At 44.0% G+C, this 19,118-nt stretch overlaps 1 protein-coding gene across 2 annotated transcripts in view; it reads left to right on the top strand.

The window, feature by feature from the left end:
* The window catches only part of BRINP2 (BMP/retinoic acid inducible neural specific 2), a 123,308-nt gene that overhangs the window by 45,183 nt on the left and 59,007 nt on the right, over positions 1 to 19,118 (top strand). The gene's annotated exons all lie outside the window — the stretch shown is intronic.

Here is a 19,118-nt window from a genome sequence, read left to right on the forward strand (position 1 = left end):
GGAGTTGCTAGATCTGAATTAAAAACTCCAGGTCCCTTCCTCCACCACCACCCCCCCCTTTTCTAAATCAAGGGTTATTGATTTACTAATGGCCTTTGTATCCTGCTGAAAACAACCCTACAGGAGAAGAAGGATGTTACTGAGAGCCAGAGGGCTAACAGCTTGGAAAAATCAAGATCAAAGGTGGGCAGGTAGATGGAAGGCAGGCCCAGAGAAAACTCAGAGCCTAAGACAAAGGGAGGGTAGAAATGTGGGATGCAAAGAGGCTTCCAAGGGGAAAGAGGAGGTGCTGAAAATAAATGTTGCCCTGGGAGCTGGATACATCAGGGTGGGCAGGTAGAAATCCTGTGTGGATAATGGGTCCCTTGGGTCTTTGTTAGAACCATAGTCTTGTCAAGACAGTGGGGTTCAGTGAAGGGTCTCGGGGCTGGGTGGCAAAAACCTGCCTAGATTCTAATCCCAGGTCATCATTAACTGGCCACATAAGCCTCAACCTTGTAACCACACTCTGGACTCCAGTTCTTCCTCTATGAAACAAGGGGCCTTTCTACAAGTCTAGAATTCCAGGTGTCAGCTGCTGACATGGTGGCCATCTTCCTGGCCATCTTCCAGTTTTTTTGATCACCATCATTGCAGGTTTTTTTGGTTGGTTCCTTTCCCTGACCCACGGGGCTGAGAGAACAGGCCTGTGCTGAACGGGTGGAGGACCATATGAGCATGGCGGGGGTGGACCAGGAAGCTGCCTTTGGAGCGGAAACAGCAAAAGCAAGAGAAAGGGGTCCCTGGGTGGCTCATTGGTTGAGCATCTGTCTTCGGCTCAAGTTGTGATCCAGGGGTCCTGGGATCGAGTCCCACATTGGGCTCCCCACATGGAGCCTGCTTCTCCCTCTGCCTGTGTCTCTGCTTCTCTCTCATGAATAAGTAAATAAAATCTTAAAAAAAAAAAAAAAAAAAGCAAGAGAAGGCAGACACATAGAAGCAAAGGGAGGGAGAAGTGAGCTGGGAGAGTCTGGCAGTGACCAAAGGTGTGAAGAAGCCAGAGTGTGATGAAGGAAAATTGGGTTGAGAAGGGTAGAACCAAGTGACTACAACCTGGCTCTGGATCCAGACAACCTGCCCCGGCCATAACATGCTGGGACCTGGACAAACTACTTAATCTCTTTAACTCCTCATTTCTTCATCCATAAATGTAAAATAAGAGTAGAACACAATGCTCACCATGAGACACTGTATGTGAAGCAGTGAGAACGTTGGCTGGACCCGTGACTACTCCGTGAGTGTTAGCTACGGTACTGGGACGTCCCTCCTGTCTGGAGAGTAGACAGTTGCTGTGGGTTTTGCAGAAGCCAAACTTAGGGATGTTCATGGAATGGGGGGTGGGGCTATGTGTGGGTAGGTTCCAGAATGATGTTGAGAGGTTTTCTGGGGGGACAGAAGAATCACTTTGTGTCTATGAATGAACCAAAACTGGACAATAGGAAAATTAGTATTTTAAGCAGTATGCTTACCATTCCCTCCATGACTGTTGTGGAGGCAGATGCAACCTGCTAACTCTTGATAATGGCCCTCCAGAGCAAGAGCTCCCAGGTCCTATGACTATAAACTGTGTGCACTACTCTGCAGCCCCTCTTCCCTGAAATCCCCTATTTGGATCATGGCCTCAAATGTTGTAAGCCTGTCAGGCCACCTCAGGGTGTGTTGATGGTGCTGCGTCACCAACAAGGTGACCTCATTGTCATCGTGGAGGTTAAGAGAAAATGGAGGACCTGGCAGGGCCTCAGATATGATGGCACAGGTTGTGTTCTGCTCCGCCACGCAGGAAGCCATGCCCTTGGACTACATGGTGCGACTTGGTGTTTGCAGGGACAATCTGAACCATGGCATGCAGTCGCCCCTAGACGGGAGGGGAGGGTTCTGAGTTGGGATGAGAAAAAACAAAGCACAGGAACTGAGAGCATCTTTAATTGAAACTTCAGGAGACAACAAGCCCAGAGAGCATCTGGGTGATTGCTGCCCAGGTCGTTCCATGGCAGTTGCGATGTCAGGACGGCAGTTTTAGCCTTGGGCCAGAGACCCCGTCCTGTGGAACCACCAGTGCCAGTTCCAGAATCTGCCTGCACCCCCTCACCCCCACCCCCGAGCCTGGGGCAGCCTGGCCAAGGCCCGAACAGGCAGGAGGCTCGAGCGTTGGCAAAATGTCAAGCATGGGGGGGCAGGCAGAGAGCTGGAGGAGCCTGAAGGAGCAACGTTTTATGAATGAGTGTGATGAATTGTTTCTGTTTGTTTCCACTACACCCCAGCTCCTCCTCACACAAGTGGGGCAACCAAGTGAGAGCAGCTGAGATGGTTGGAAATGGAAGGATTATCTGACCACCTGTTGGAACTGGTGGCTGAAGCTCTCTGGCCAGAATGGCTGACTTGAGTCTTGCCCAGTCATATAGATGATGGGAAAAAGAGAGAACAGGACTCCTCGTATTTTAAATTATTTTCTAATTAGAAAAAGGGTTTTTTTTTTCTGATTACAAAATAATGCATTGTTTTGTAGAAAATTTAGAAATACATAAAATCATAACAAAGAAATGAAAATGGATCCTGATTGCAGCACTTGGCAACAATTACCAATCTAAATTTACTTGCAACACTTTTCTCTCAGGAGAGCACAGCTTTGCAGATACTTTCTAATTCATTTTTCAGGGCAGGTGTGTGAAGGTTGGTGTGAAGAGACTAGTGCATCTTTTTATTATTTCTTTTTTTTTTAAGATTTATTTATTTATTTATTTATTTATTTATTTATTTATTTATGAGAGAGAGTGAGAGAGAGAGAGAGAGAGAGGCAGAGACACAGGAGGAAGGAGAAGCAGGCTCCATGCCAGGAGCCTGACGTGGGACTCAATCCCAGGACTCTAGGATCGCACCCTGGGCCAAAGGCAGGCACCAAACTGCTGAGCCACCCAGGGCTCCCCTCTTCTTATTATTTCTATGGAGAAGTCAAAAATCACAAATATATGGACTTGTTCCAAATCTTTGTGATGGCAATGTCCACTGTTTTTGGCCTCTAATACAAATTAACTGAACGATTAACATCTAATGCTTCTCAGTTGTAAAGAACTTTCCTTCGTGGTACCATTTTGCTATGTACTTTCCCAATTTGTTCACCTAAGTGCTAGTCCATAGGCAGCCATGATTTAAGGGAGATTAACTTAAGAGTTGGAGGGAGATCCCTTCTCCTGTGTAGAACCCTGCTTCACTCAAAGTCTTTATGCTTATGGCAACAAAATGCAAAGAGTATACAGCTCTGCATAAAAGTACAGTGCATCCCTGTACATGGGAGTGGGGCGAGCAGGGTGCGTGCATGGGAATAAAGAGGAATAGATGAATCATGGACCTGCCCAGCCCTGTGTTGTCCATTATGGTAGCAATGAGCTGCATGTGACTGTCAGGCACTTAATATGTGGCTTGAGCAACTGAGAAACTAAGTTTTGAAATTTTATTTAGTTTTAATTTTTTTTGAAAGATTTTATTTATTTATTCATGAGAGACACAGAGAGAGAGAGAGAGGCAGAGACACAGGCAGAGGGAGAAGCAGGCCCCATGCAGGGAGCCCAATGTGGGACTTGATCCCGGGACTCCAGGATCATGCCCTGGGCCAAAGGTGGCACTAAACCTCTGAGCCACCAGGGCTGCCCTATTTAGTTTTAATTAATTGAAATTTCAAAACTTATTTTGAGTATCAGAAAAAAATTTAAATATACATAGAATATGCTGGATATGTGATTTCTTTTTCCAACTGTAGATTATTTCAAATCTAAACAAAGAATCAATTATTTCTTTCTTTCTTTTTTTTTAAAGATTTTATTTATTTATTCATGAAAGACACAGAGAGAGAGGGAGAGAGAGAGAGGCACAGACACAGGCAGAAGGAGAAGCAGGCTCCATTCCATGCAGGGAGTCTGACGTGGGACTCGATCCTGGGTTTCCAGGACCACACCTGCGGGGAAGGCGGTGCTAAACCACTGAGCCACCCGGGCTGCCCCGAGTCAAGTATTTCTGATGAAAAATTAGACTTTGACATGTGCTATAAATGTAAATACGCCCTAGATTTCAGACTCAGTGTGAGAAAACAAACTATCTTGATAATAATTTTCTTAAATTACATGTTCAAATGACAAAATGTTGTGTTTTTGTTTTATTTTTTAAATTGAGGTATAGTTGCTGTACTAATATAAGTTAGTCTCAGGTGTGTGATGTAGTGATTTGACAATTATACACATTATGAAATGCTCACAATGAAAAGTATAGTTACTATCTGTCACCATACAAAGTTATTTCAAATGACAATATCTTGGATTTGGTAGGTTAAATAAAATATATTATTAAAATTAATTTTTCTACTTCATTTTACCTTTTTAATGTAGCTGATAATAAATTTTGAGTATCTGTGTAGTTTGCATTATATTTTTATTGGAGAGTGCTGGATACAGCCACATGTTGGCAAGTCTCTGATTGTATCTTCTAAGATGTGAAGAATCAGGGTCTGTCTTAACAGGGATCTGTCCCTACCTTACATATCTCTCTTTAATTCAATGGACAAACATTTTTGAATCATGGATTGGTAAATAGCACAGGTGTCAGAATTAGAAAAACCGTGGTTTCATTGTTGGCTGCATGAGCTGTGTGATCATGTATAAATTTCTTTTTCTTTTTTTCCTTTTCCCTTCGTACAAGGAAATAATTACAATCTCATAAAAAAGTTATACAGGAATACAAAGAACTCCCATATGCCCTTTATCCAGAGACCCCATTGAAGTTTCATAACTGACCCAAGAATGTCTTTTATAACAAAAGATCCAACCCTGGATTTTACATTGCTTAGAGTTGCCATGTCTTTCTTCAGTGCCCTTCAAACTGGAACAATTAGGTCCTCAGTCATTCTCTGACCTTTGTGACCTTAACACTTTTGAAGATTACAGGCTTCTTATTTTGTAAGATATCTCTCAATTTAGGTTGTGTGATGTTTCCTCAAGTTGAATTCAAGTTAGGATTTTTTTTGCCTGAAGTATGAGAGAAGTGATGTGATCTCACATGATTTTTGTCTAACCTCTGGTGACATGAACTTGGATCACTAGGGTAAGATGGTGGCTGTCAGGTTTGTCCACTGTGAAGTTATTTTCCTCCCTGTGTAATTAATAATTATTTCAAGGAAGATATTGTGAGACTGTGACGTATTCTCCTTTGATGAAAAATGGGTTATTTCACAGTTTAGCACTGATTTGTTTCTCAGTTGAACGTATTATCACTCGATAATTTCTAAATGATGATTTTCTAATTCCATCATTTTTTCCCTGCATTTATTAGTTGGCATTTTATTCAGGAAAAAGCTTCACCCCCGCCCCCAGTATGGGTGTATGTGTGTGTGTAAATAGTGTGGGCTCATAGACTATTTACTCAAAGAAATATAATCCATTATTACAAATATTTATTCTGATGTTCATTGTCCCAGAATTGATGAGAGGAACCTTTCTTAAGCTGGCTCTATGTTCTTTTAACATGTATCCATCCTTCTTTAGAGATATATACATTTTTATATTAATCCAGTGGTTTGCTGGAGCTGGATTACATTGCTTGTAGGAACCATTGCAAATTTTTCAGGAATTGTATGTCATTAAGGTCAAGTTGGTAGCCTGGAATAGGCATGTTGTGAGTATTTACACCATGGAAACTGGCAAATGCTAGTTTGTTAAAAATTTGCCAGGACACGAATGTTTCTATCATAAAAAGAGGTTCCAACTTCATGTTACACCTTAACAGCCATAGGCCGTAATCATCCATTTCTCCAAGAATCCCTGATTCCTTTTGGTGGAGAACAGGACTTAGAAACCAAGATCTTAAAGTGAGATGAGCCGTACTGGACATACTTGCAGTAGACAGAACTGGGAGAGATGGCTTGTGTGTATGTATATGTGTCATACACAAGGGAATGTATTAGTGTGTTTATGTGTGTGTTTGTGTGTGTATATATGCATATATACACTTCAATTTTATTTTATTTTATTTTATTTTATTTTATTTTATTAAGATTTTATTTATTTATTCATGAGATGCAGAGAGAGAGAGAGAGAGAGAGAGAGAGAGAGGCAGAGACACAGGCAGAGGGAGAAGTAGGCTCCATGCAGAGAGCCTGACGTGGGACTCCATCCAGGGTCTCCAGACCACGCCCTGGGCTGCAGGAGGCGCTAAACCGCTGCGCCACCAGGGCTGCCCTACACTTCAATTTTAAAAAAACATTTTACTTTGGAATAATTTTAGATTTATAGAAAAGTTAGAGCACAGGCTTCCTGTGTATCCTTCACCCAGTTTCCCCTAATTTTAATATCTTGTAACAATAGTACATTTGTCAAAATTAAGAAATTAACATAGGTGCAACACTGTTAATTAAACCACAAACTTTATTCAGATTACATCAGTTTTTCTTTCTTTCTTTCTTTTTTAAAAAAGATTTTATTTATTTATTCATGAGAGACACAGAGAGACAGAGACACAGGCAGAGGGAGAAGCAGGCTCCAGGTAGGGAGCCCGACATGGGACTTTATCCTGGGACCCCAGGATCACGCCCTGGGCCAAAGGCAAGTCCCAAACCACTGAGCCACTCAGGGATCCCCTACATCAGTTTTTCTACTAATATCCTTTTTTCTATTCCAGAATCCAATCTAGAATATCATATTATATTTAGTACACACACATTCTTTTATATCTATCAAACATGTATCTCCCTATCTGTTCATCTGTCAACTGCTCCATTTCTGTGTCTCTCTGTCCTTCTATTTCTCTACGTATATCAGGAAAAATGAGTTCATACTTCTAATCTTAAGGCCACACCAGAGGGTTTATTATAGCTTTTGTTCTTTCCATGTTTATAATTCCCCTCTTTGACCATGAGAAATTTAGCTCCTGTTCTCCTCAATATATTTACTTATTGGCTAAATCCCTCTGTATGCAACCAATTTCCTGTCTCCAATGGGCTGCTGTCCCACTCAACCACCTACCTTACGTGGATTCAGATGCTTCCTAGTTTACCCACCTGCACAGGCCTGCCTGCCTATAAGTTTTTTGATTGAACTGGAAGGAAGGAAGGAAGGAAGTTGTACAAGTTTCTAAATCTCCTAGAATCTCATTTTCTTTATATTAGTTGGTCCTGGATTAGTAATACTTACTTTGTTGATAGAAAAGTGCTTAGCACAGTGCTCAGGAGGAAATAAGCAATCAGTAATAGGATTTTTAACTGTTGTTATTGTTCTTGTCAAGGACCAATTAAGCATGAACAGGAGGCCCAGACAGAGGGATTGTGAGGATAAGTAATTTTGGTCTTCGCCACCATAGCATATGTTGGCAAACTAGATATGCATGAAAAACTTCCCTGAAAAAGCTGGTGTTCCATTATTCAGAGGTACTTTACAAGTCTGGGGACATTAGAATTTGTTGGTATAAGTCAGAGCTTCTCAACCTCAGCACTAGTGACATTTGGGGTCCAGGGATTATTTGTTATGGGGAGCTGTCTTGTGCATTATAGGATGCTTAACAGCCACCTGACCTTATGCAGTAAAGAAGGCACCCCTCTCCAAGTGGTTACAACCAAATATTCCTCTAGAAATTAAGAAAGGTTTCATGGCAGAATCACACACACACACACACACACACACACACACACACACACACACACTGGAGACTCACCCGAATAAATGATTGACTCTGTCTTTTTCTTTTTTTGTATATTTTATTGGAGTTCGATTTGCCAACATACAGCATAACACCCAGTGCTCATCCCATCAAGTGCCCGCTCAGTGCCCGTCATCCAGTCACCCCATCCCCCTGCCCTTTCCACTACCCCGTGTTCATTTCCCAAAGTTAGGAGTCTCTCATGTTCTGGGTTGACTCTGTCTTAACTGTGTTCTGTTACCATGTTTGAGGAATGGAACATTTGATTTAAGTTTTAAAAATTTTTAAGAGTTCCTCTGTACTATTTTTCCAAAGCTTTGGACTGAAAAATCAATGCTATAATTCAAAATTAGGCTGAAAATAATCTTAGCTTTGAATCAGAAGCTGTGAAATCAAACCTCAGTTATCACTGAAATGTGGACACCGGCAAATCCTAGTCAGCACAGAATCTTCCTATGTGGCTTTGGCTAATAAGGCTTGCCATAAGAATTATTAGAAGGATTTACACTCACCTTTCTTTCAGAGAAATCCGAGCATTACCTTCTAGCCTTTCCACATCCCCTTCATGCATTTTATATTCTAGCTAAATGTTCTTTGTCCAATAAACATTAGTTGGATGAATGAGTAGCTATTTATTAGCTTTCCTAAAAGGAAGGAAGTGGGAAAACTTATTACCACATCTTACAAAGGGTTTAATTTGTCAAAAATAGTTTAGGGTAGTCAGTGGCAGTGTGAGCCAGAATGAGGTCTGAATGGAGATTTTTAGAGAATTACTGTAGCTCTTCCCTTGGAAGCTCTTGAAACCTTTTTGCACAGGACCCAGACAGTGCCTAGAATGCTGCAAGCTACCTAACTCTACAGCTCCACTTTGTAATAGAGAAAGAACCTGGTGTTAAGGAATTGGAGAGGAACACAAATAAACAGATAAATTGAGTTGGCAACAACCTGGCAATTGCATAAATTCAAAATAATCCACACAAGCAAAACCTTCTCTTGTCCGGACAACACTGAAGTTGCCCTGAATTCAAAGTACCTTTGGTTTTGCCACCACCTCCTAGAGTGGGGTCCTGGCACTCTGGGCAGAGTTGTGTGGGCTCTGCATAATGCCCAGGATTGCATGGCAATGAGGCTTCTCAGCCGGAGACTGTATGAGAGTGCTCAGGAACCTGTTTCAGGATGAACACCAATTCTGGTAATCTGCCGTTAGTCATTTAAGATATTGCTGATACACAAGCAACCAGTAGAAATGAATGTAAGGGAAGGGAAGTCATTTGGCTCAAGAACTGAGGAGAGGACTCGTGGTGATGGATAAGCTTGCTTTCCATCAGGTCTTTCTAATCCATGCTTTTAGAAATGATTTTTCAGGGCCCAGCAGTCCCAAGGGTGACTGTGATTGCCTAGTGGATCTGGAAACCTTGGGTTGGCTCTTGCCACCACTCCATACATACCACAACCAACACAGCAACCTTACTGATTGTACCCACTTTGTCACCTCATTCCATCCTCCCCCATCTGCCCACCAGTACCAGTCAAAAGCCCATGGCGGGCGGGAAACGTTGCGTTCATCAAAAAGTAAACCAAAAAGCCCACTTAGGGATGGGTTTCTTGGACTGTGCTACAAAAAGGGATAATGATTCTTTCTCAGTGTACTTATTGACATTCATTGAGCAGCATATAGTTTATTTTAGCTGGAGTTTGTGATGTAGCATCTATATTTAATTCCACAAGCTGTCGGGCAACTCATATATTTACAAACACCATCCCGGAAACAATGTGTTTGCTGGGCACAGCTGCATCTGTAACATCTCAGGAGCTCTGTGCTGTTTGGCACAGCTCAGGGCATTATCATTTTACATTCTGGTCTGTGCCAAGGCCCAAATAGGGCAGAGCTTGGGCCAAAAGTTCAGATTCAGTGACAGGCCTGGCAGAAAGCCAAGAGCAAGAGTAACATTGAGGGCCCAGGGTCAGAATGGAGGAGAGCTGCTCGTCAGCCCACCTCAGTTGAGCCTACTGCACAGTGGTGAGCAATTTCTGTGTCATTGGCTTTGGTTTATTTTGGCTTCTGAAGCCTGAAAGAAATCCTGAAACTGTCCTGTGTGTATACAGAGGCTGGCTCTGCTGGGAAGTGAGCTGGGGCTTGAGCAGCAGAAGCTAGGCTGGTGGGAAGGAGGCAGGGACAGAGAAGATTTCCTCCCTGGGGGATGGAACTAGTTCTCTTCTAGAGGTTGTAGTGAATGACTCAGTAGCTGGACCCAGGAAAGGTGGCTGGGCATACCCAGAGGTACCCAAAATCACCAATTGGTGTGATTTTGGTAGCAGGAGGACCAGCCTTTGGCCAACACACATAAAGAGGAACCCAGAAAGAGCTTGGCGGGGCGTGGGGTCGGGGGCAGTTCAGAATTAGGCAAAACACTAGGCAATTCCTGGAGGTCTGTCTCCTACAACAGCAAGTAGGGGAGCCAGGGGGTGGTGGTGCAGGAGCTAGGAAGGGCACAGGCCCCTTATACCTGTGATGCACAAAGATTGGGTAGAGAGGAGGGGATGGGGAGTGTGGGCACAGGCCCAGTTGGTTTGGGGGTCTGAGGGAAGAGCATGGTAACTCAGGGACATGCAAGAAACTAGCAACTGTAGGTTGTCTGTCTGGGCCCAGGTTGGGACACATGTCTGAACTTATGATTTTTAAGACTTTACAAGTGAAATATAACTGCCTTCTCATAAGGCTATGCTGAAAGGTCATCTAAATGGGAGCCACAGAGCTTCCCCCAAAGCAAAAGACTTGAATGTCTTTAAGCCAGGAAAATGATTTCTGGCGAGTCTCACTTTTAAACTCTAAGATTTTAGACTTTTTTGTCAGTCTATCACAATTTCTTAAATGAGAATGACCTAGAGGCATCTAGGATAACTACAGCTCCTTTATCAGAGTGAAGTCTATGGATCTTAGGTGTTAGGTCATTTTGACCATACTAAGGACTTTCTCAGAAGAGTATCATTGGCTTCTCCATTCTCGAGTTCTCCCCTGTGTAAAATGATAGCATCAGCTTCACAAGGTTTTATGAGAACTAAATTAGTCAATGAACGGAAAGTAGTTGGTTTTTTTTTTTTTTTTTTAAGGTTTTATTTATTGCACAGCCCAGGTGGCTCAGCAGTTTAGCGCCACCTTCAGCCCAGGTTGTGACCCTGTCTCATGAGAGACAGAGAGAGAAGCAGAGACATAGGCAGAAGGAGAAGCAGGTTCTTTGCAGTGAGCCCGATGTGGGACTTGACCCCAGGACCCCGGGATCACCACCTGAGCCAAAGGCAGACACTCAACCACTGAGCCACCCAGGTGCCTATAAAAGTGTTTAGACCACTGTTTGGCACAGAGTGATCAATATCTACACGATAATTGTGAGGATGATGATTATGATAATGATGATGATGATAGCTCTAGAACTCGTGGGTTCATAGACTTCCAAAAATTTTAACTTATCACTGACATATGTGAAATAGACAGAATAGGCTCTAGGCTTAGTGTTGGGAGACCAGACTCATGTTCTGATTTTCTTCAAATCATCAGTGTGACTTTGAATAACTCACCACACCTCTGTGGCCCTATATTTTCTCGTTTGTTGTCCATTATGAAAGGGATTCCATCACTGGCTTGCACTGGAGAGTTGTATCAAAATTTCTTTGAGGGATTTGCAAAATATTTCAAAATATACCCCAACCTAGGACATCAATTATTTTCCTCTCTCTTTGTCTCTCTACACCCTCATTCCCACCAAGACACATATACCACACATACTCCAGGCTGCCAAGAACCACTGGGTAATTTCCAGGTAATTTCCAGGATCTCATCCTTGTCTACCCAGTTCCATGACATGATGGGGTGGAAATTGATCAGGGAATAAAAGACACTAGGAAGGAAAAGTAACCAAGTTAACAACACAGAGCCTAGATTTGAAAAGTTGCGTGGAGAAAATGACTCTAAAAGATGTGATGGAGAAACATAGACTCATGGAGAGGAAAGGAAGGCAGATATGTAGAGAGTGGTGGGGCTCATAGCCAGAGAATAAAGAGCCAGATGACAGAGGCCACAGAGACAGGCCAAAGGACTGCCCCCCTCCCATGGTCATTAACTATCAAGGGCCTGGGGAGGAGGAACAGGAACTATATATATATATTATAGATTATCTATATAACAGATGAGGAAGCTGAGGTAGGAGAGTGGGAGCCAGCATGAGAAGCCAGGCATTCTGACTCCATAATCTATGCTTGTAGCCCCTCCACGATGGGGCGGCAGTCGGGGGTCTCAGCGAGTAGTAGAGTAGGGCAGATTTGTGCTCAGGGCCACAAGGAGTTGCTGTCCTTTCATCAAGAAGGGGTATAATGGCCTTGAGGAAGGCTAATCTGCATGGAGATTGGGTTTTACAGGCTTTGGAATGGGCCACTTTTCACATAGAGGTTCTGATTGCTCAGCAGTGCCTTTTTCCCCTTTTCTGGAGAACCCCCATGACTTCCAGGGGAGCTCTGGGGCAGAGGAGCCTCCCTGGTCTACACACTGTGACCCGGGCTCTATCACATGAAACTGTGGGCAAGTCTGCCGGTCAGCTTGCTTCTCCAAGGAAAGTGCCAAGGACATCTGCCAGGCAAGTCTGAAGCCTCTGCAACTGACAAATGAGTCTGTCCTTGATAAGTGAATGGCTGGCTATTTTACAGCAGAAACCTGTAAATTTGGAGCTCTGAGGGGATGGATCCCACAAGGTCTAATGCCATTAAAGTAGTGTAGGTGCATGTGTATGCGTGTGCACATGTGTGTATGTATGTGTATCATTTTCAACTCAATTCAGGATCCCCAAGTTCTGCAGAGTTGGTTCCTCCTCCAAGAGAGCAAGTGCTGGGTCTGTTCATCAGACTTCGTGCTATTCCTTGTACCTAGTACATTCCTTGTGCATAGGAATTGCTTCATAGCCAACCGATGGACAGAAGCAGGTGAGGGTGAGGCCAGCTGAGTTATGGGTCTTGGAGTCAGAATGTCTGAGTTCCCTTTTGCTTCCCTGTGGAGTGACCTCCAGCTAGGCCCTTCCCCTCTCTTAACCTCAGCCCTCGGAGGTCTCAGATGAATGTGAGAGCATTTAGGAAATAGCCATTATAATTAACGCTTACCTTTGCACAAATAACCATTAATCTTGCTCACCTGATCTTACGCCGGGCGGCTCTCCATATGCCTCACCTATTTTAGGTCTTTTCCGGACCAGCAGTTAGGAAATGCAGCAAAGGCAGCTGGCCCGGGGCTGGGCCAGTTCTGGGGGGGGGGATCCCGAAGCTTCTAGCATGGAGTCTGGAGAGGACATGCCAGTTGGGGGGTGCCACCTGCCTGGGCTCACGTGGGGAGTGGTGGCCAGGACTGCTCTCAGGAGTACAACCAGGAGCACAGGATCAGGGTTAGTCTCCGTGGAGGCCAGCACATCATCCCAACAAGAGGGGAGAATGCAAGGCAATGATGGGAAGTGACAGTGCGGGGGTGGGGGGGCACCCACCTTCCCCTGGAGGCATCCCCACCTCTGAACGTCCTGTCATTCTTCTTGTCTGTCCTCCCTTTCCAGTCAAAGGGGAGGTTTCATGCCAAGAGGCTGGGGAGGACAAGAACAAATAACACTTTCTGTGAGGTTTTTACCGTAGACACCCTCAGATTTATTCAAGAAAACAGCTCCTCAATAGAATTGGCCAATTAACCACTCAAATGGCTTGAAAATTTATTTAATGTCACTGCCTAATCATTTTATTAAATGTCACTGCTCCAACGGGCAAGAATTTCAGCTTTCTACCTCACTTCTCATGTGTGCTATCCTCCCTTTCTGAAGCAAGGTTTCCTCCCAAAGAGAACTAAAGTCTTAACGCTTCTCCCCTTATATGTGTGTCCCTTATGTTTGCAGAGAATTATGGGATTTCAGCATTGGGCAGGACCCTAGGGATCGTCTTACCTCTTAAAATCATTTCACTGATGACCAAAAGGAGGCTCCCAGAGGGAAGTGACTTGCTCCCAAGGGCAACCAACCTGTAAGTGGCAAAGCCTATGTAGTTTTATAGCTGCAAATCACACACGTGATGCAGTGAGGTGTAAATACTACAGGATCTGGAGTAGGTGGACCTGGATCTGCCACCGAAACACATGATTTACTTTTGCAGTTCACGGATCCATTCCTGGCCTCAGTGTTTTCATCTGTTAAAACAGGAACATAAAATCTGGAAGATGAAGTTCAAGTGTTAAATTTTGTCATCTGTGCTTCATGAGCAGTAACCATCATGCATATATTAAGTGATAACACGCTGGCACTTATTAGCAATACCTGTTAACAACATTAGTGATTTTGTTAATTATAATAATAATTTCCCATCTCTTTCTCCTTCTCTTCTGGCTTCTAACGATAGCTTAGCTTGACCGTACCCTCAACTCCTCCAGTAGGTGACCTCTCCTCTAAATGATTTTTTTAAAAGATTTAATTTATTTATTCATGAGAGATGCAGAGAGAGAGCCAGTGACATAGGCAGAGGGAGAAGCAGGCTCCCTGCAGGGAGCCTGATGCAGAACTCGATCCCAGGACCCGGGATCACGACCTGAGCCAAAGGCAGATGCTCAACCACTGAGCCACCCAGGTGTCCCTAAATGATTTTCAAAGAGGAAACTCTGCTTCAATCTCACTCGCCAAGGTTTAGCAATGTAAGTGGCAGATGCCCCACATCCTAACTGCTCTGGATATTGACACACTCAGCATATATGGAGATTGAGTCCACTGGGAGGACACAACACAGCCCCCATGAGTTCTCAGCCAGGTGACAGTCTCAGAGTGGCGGAGCTATGATTCTCATAAGCTCTCCCACCTTGAAGGCTGCAATGACTACTTCTCAAGTGACTTCGTCTGTACTTGGTTTTTCTCTATTGACAAAACTGTAATCCATTTCATTCACGGCTCAATGAACCTATTTTACTTGTGCCTTTGTCCAAAGCTAATTTATTATTTGTGTAGGTGTAAAACTCTGTCTTAACTATAGTGTAAGTAAATGGAATTATTTGGCTTTCACAAGTAAATTTATAATTTTTTCCTCAAGGAGCTAGCTCAGTCATGACTTTAATACACTCACATGTAACACAGAGGTTTACTTGTAGAGTCAGCTTCAGCAAGACAGTCCTTGGACGCACCACAGGGAAGGTACGAATTGTTTTAACCTGCTGATTATTAGCCATACCACCAGAAGCCGCGAGAATGTATAGACAAAATTTGCTGGACATTTGCTGTTACCAAATTTCTAGTGCTATTATTTACAGGAATAATTACATAAACAGGAAATGGCCCAAAGCTGTTCCCCTTAGAGCCTGATTTTCGCCCAACTGTCAATGCAGCAATTATTGTATCTTTTATTTTTTAAGGTGAAGGAACACATTCTAGAGGTGTTTTTTTAAAGAAAGTTTTGAAACCAGTTTAAAACTGCTTTTCCTTAAAAGAGTTTTTTTTTTTTTTTTTTTTTTAAGTCAAAACATCTTCAGATCCTGAGGAAAAGCAATGCAGCGGAAACCATCTGATTCCAAGGCCAAGTGTATCAGAGAGCAGTCAGCACTGAATTCAGGCATTCTTGCTGCACTCAGCAGACTTGGCTCGGCAATCAAAACCATTTGATTGTAAAGCTGATACTCCTATAACCAGGCAGGTTCCAGAACATTGTGAGCTCTGAAAAAGCATAATTATAAACAAAGAATGACAAGAAGCACACATTGACTTAAAATATCTCATTTCTTTCAAAGAGCACACAGCTTTTCACACCTGTCCTTAGAAAACTCTTGATTGGTAGGTGTGCTAGCATAGGGCACAAGTTCAGGGGCCGGGCCAAGGCCATGGGTTGTCACTGGCTCACCGTGATCCCTCTATAGAATGAACGGGATTGCTTCATTCCGTATATCTGAGGATTGACTATGTATGAGGGCTGGAATACAAACATCTCACCTCTGACCTGGAGGGATCTGTAATCTAGACAGGGCGGTGTGGAGGTGAGCACATCACTTCTCATTGGCAAACTGCCATGCCATCTTTTTCACATGCTGAGAACAACAGCTAGTCTTCCTCGGGGAGTGTGGAAACCTTTCACCAGATCAGGCTGTGTGCAGAATGCGAGAGGGATATCACCATCTTTTATGTTGTCTGTATTATTTTTCTGTTGCTGTGGAATGAATTACCACAAACTTCGTGGCAGCGAACAATACAAATTTCCAATCTTGTGGTTTCTGTAGGTTAGGAATCCGGGTATGGGTTAGCTGGGTTCTCTGCTCAAGGTTTCACCAGACTGAAATCAAGGTGTCAGTCAGGGAGGCAGTTCTTACCTGGGGCTCAACAGTATCTTCCAGGCTCATTGGCTGTTCGTAGAATTTGTTTTCTTTAAGCTTGTCTCTCTACACTTGACTTTCTTTTCGGCGGGGGTGGGGGTGGGGGTAGGGTGTCTCGTTCTCCTGATTAGGTCAGGCCCACCAAGGATATTTTTTCCTTTTAAAGAACTTGGAGTTAACTGATCAGTAACCTGATCCTGGGAGTAGTATCCCACCATATTCACAGGTCTTGCCCACACTCAAAAGGAGATTAGGCAACGCATGCACAGAAGGGCATGGGAGTCTTGGGGGCTGTTTTAACATCCTGCCTTCTGCAGTGTTCTCTCTTGGTTCATTTCTACTTTACTCTGTTTGCTGCCTTGGCCTGTGGCATTAAGTAGCCCCAGTCTTCTTCTTCTTTTTTTTTTTTTAAGATTTTATTTATTTATGAGAGACACACACAGAGAGAGAGAGAGAGAGAGAGAGAGAGAGAGAGAGGCAGAGACACAGGCAGAGGGAGAAGCAGGCTCCATGCAGGGAGCCTGACGTGGGACTTGGTCCCGGGTCTCCAGGGTCAGGCCCTGGGCTGAAGGCGGTGCTAAACCGCTGAGCCACCCGGGCTGCCCAGCCCCAGTCTTCATAATGAACCTACCCCTTCCCCTCCATCACCAAAAACAGAACAGTATTCTATAAGAGGAATTAGTCACCAACAGAGTTTCAGATAATGCAGCCCTTGCTTTTGTATTATCAACACTTAACATAGTATCTGGCACTTAGGACTAAGTTCCCAATTTATGTTTCCCAATAAATGAATGTGTGAATGATTAAATGAGAAACATTTTGGGCATCCTCATCAGATTACATCCTATAAAAAATTCCTAAACCTCATGTGCAGGACTGACTCCTTTATATCACTTTCCCCCTGATTTAGGAGCAATACATGCTTATTATAAAACTCTTGGGGAGGGCAGCCCGGTGGCTCAGCGGTTTAGCGCCACCTTCAGCTCAGGGCGTGATCCCGGAGACCCGGGATCAAATGCCACATTAGGCTCCCTGCATGGAGCCTGCTTCTCCCTCTGCCTGTCTCTGCCTCTCTCTCTCTCTGTGTCTATCATGAATAAATAAATAAAATCTTAAAAAAAAAAACTCTTGGGGACTTTTCTTCCTCCTATGATTCTGTTTTTTTATATTTAACTTTTTAATCCATCTGGAACTAATTTCCCAACATGATGTTTAAAATATTCCATCCCCCACCCAATTAGGCTGTAATGCTTTTATATGTGTGTGTACATTCTAAGTTCTTGTTTATAATAAGCTCTCTTTTTGAGCTAATTGTTCTATATCATTGATCTGCCCATTTAATTTGTGTGCCAGTATTACCTATTTTAATGATCAGAATGTTATAATATGTTCTAAGACCCAGTAGGGCAAGTGTCACTGAATTATCCCTTTGGACCTCTTTCTCAACCAGGTCATGAATCTAAGGTCTGTCTTGCAGCTGCTCCAGCAATTTAGGTAGCCCAGCCTTATTTGGTAAGGTCTGGACATAGAGCCAGATCTAAGTTCATATTCAACCTCTGTGTCTTCCTAGCTCAACTCCAGCTCACTGTCCCAGTGAGCAGCAAACCTATAATAATAGCACCCATGTAACAAATTTACTGTGAGAATTAACTGGGACAGCTTCTAAGAATCACCCAGCACATGGTAGGTGGTCAGTGCCTCCTGGCTGGAGTGGAGGAGTGATTCTGAAGGTGCAGATGCTCATGCTCTGTCCCTTTATCCTTATGAGCAGGGACCTGTTTGAAAGTACAAATACTGAGCCTGGGGTCTTCAGGCTCAGGCCAGCCTTTGGGCTGGGAGTATCCAGGATTAATACTTGGCCCCACCTCCGGGCAGCTTCTTCAGGACTCATACTAGTCCAAGGGAAGTCTGGTGGTTTTGTTGAGCTGGAGCCATTTCAGAGCACACAGGGGGCTCTAGAAGGAGGTGTGACTCAAACTCTGAAGCCCACTTGGCCTGCCCGTACAGGACCCTGGAAGTGCCAGAGAATTAATACCCCTTGATTCCTCTGCAGGTAGCCTATCTTTGGTTTTGGCAGCCAGAGAAAGTCCTCAAAGCCACAAGTGAGAGGCACTGGGGGTTGGAAGTCATTCTAGCACATTTTAGCACTGCAATGGTGCTGGTGAGGGCAGATAGGTGAGACGCTGACAGCACGTGCAGTTAAAGATCAAAGGAGTGAATGCAATTGTAAGGACCCCCCCCCCCGAGTATTGAATGAGACCCCTATATCTGCCTAAAGATTTATATATAGATGGCTAGTTCTTCTTAGGCACAGTACAGACACACTGGGAATCAAAGGCCTGTGAGGAGTCACAAGGCAGCCAAGAATTTTGCAGGCCAGAATCTTCTTTCTTGGCACCTTCCCCTCTACTCTGAGAATATGGGATATACTCATTCACTCCTTCAAGAAGGGTCTCAGGAGCTAGGATAGAAGGCCACACAGTCCTGCCATCAGGGAGCTTCCAGGTGGCACGCAGAGACAGAACTACCAGGATCGTGCATACACGGGTCTGCTCTCTGATGATGGCCATAGGTGATCTGACTTCCCATTCTTTTTTTCTTTTTAAGATTTTATTTATTTGTTCATGATAGACACACACACACAGAGAGGCAGAGACATAGGCAGAGAGAGAAGCAGGCTCCATGCAGGGAGCCCAATGTGGGACTCAATCCCATGTCTCCAGGATCACGCCCTGGGCCAAAGGCAGGCGCCCAACCGCTGAGCCACACGGGGCGTCCCTGACTTCCCATTCTAACTCCATTCCTGCCTGACCGTCTGTAAAAGAAGGGATCAGATATTGGAAGCTGGAAGGATTCTTAGATAGGACGTAGTCAAGCCTCTTTGTTTCATAAGAGAAAACGAAACCCGGAGAAGGGATGTGATTTGCTCGAGTTTGCCCAGCTTCATGGCAGCGATGGGACCTCACTACTTCTAGGCCCCACAATCTGCCACCTGAGAAGTGGGGTCAAGTTCCCCTTCCCTCAGGCTTCTAGAGGCAGTGCTCACCTC

The sequence above is a fragment of the Canis lupus genome, chromosome 6, assembly GCF_048164855.1.
Source record: "Canis lupus baileyi chromosome 6, mCanLup2.hap1, whole genome shotgun sequence".
Taxonomy (NCBI): domain Eukaryota; kingdom Metazoa; phylum Chordata; class Mammalia; order Carnivora; family Canidae; genus Canis; species Canis lupus.